The sequence below is a fragment of the Sinocyclocheilus rhinocerous genome, unplaced genomic scaffold (genome assembly GCF_001515625.1).
Source record: "Sinocyclocheilus rhinocerous isolate Xijiao unplaced genomic scaffold, SAMN03320098_v1.1 scaffold340, whole genome shotgun sequence".
Taxonomy (NCBI): domain Eukaryota; kingdom Metazoa; phylum Chordata; class Actinopteri; order Cypriniformes; family Cyprinidae; genus Sinocyclocheilus; species Sinocyclocheilus rhinocerous.
In genome coordinates this window covers 66,328-66,847 of record NW_015670980.1, presented here as the reverse complement: position 1 = coordinate 66,847, position 520 = coordinate 66,328, and positions in this window count along the sequence as shown.

The window sequence follows — 520 nt, the reverse complement described above, 5'->3', positions numbered from 1 at the left end:
ATACAGTTGCTCCTTTACGCTTAAGGAAGATTAAGGAAAACAGTCTGACACCGTGGTATAATGAGCACAATCGCGCCCTAAAGAGAGCAGCCTGGAAAATGAAGCGCAGCTGGTGGAAAACAAAACTAGAGGTATTTCATGTTGCATGGCGGGAAAGTACTTTCTCTTACAGAAAAGCCTTAAAAACTGCTAGATCTGATTACTTTTCATCTCTTTCAGAAGAAACAAACACAACCCCAAGTATTTATTCAATACAGTGGCTAAATTAACAAAAATATATAACATCAGCAGGGGCAGACATTTCCCAACAGCACAGTAGTAATGATTATATGAACTACTTTACTTCAAAGATCGATACTATTTGAGATAAAATTGTAACCATGCAGCCATCAGCTACAGTATCGCATCAGATATAGCGCTATAGATCCCCTGAGGAAAAGTTCCACTCATTCTTTACTGTAGGAGAGGAAGAATTGTATAAACTTGTTAAATCATCTAAACCAACAACATGTATGTTAGA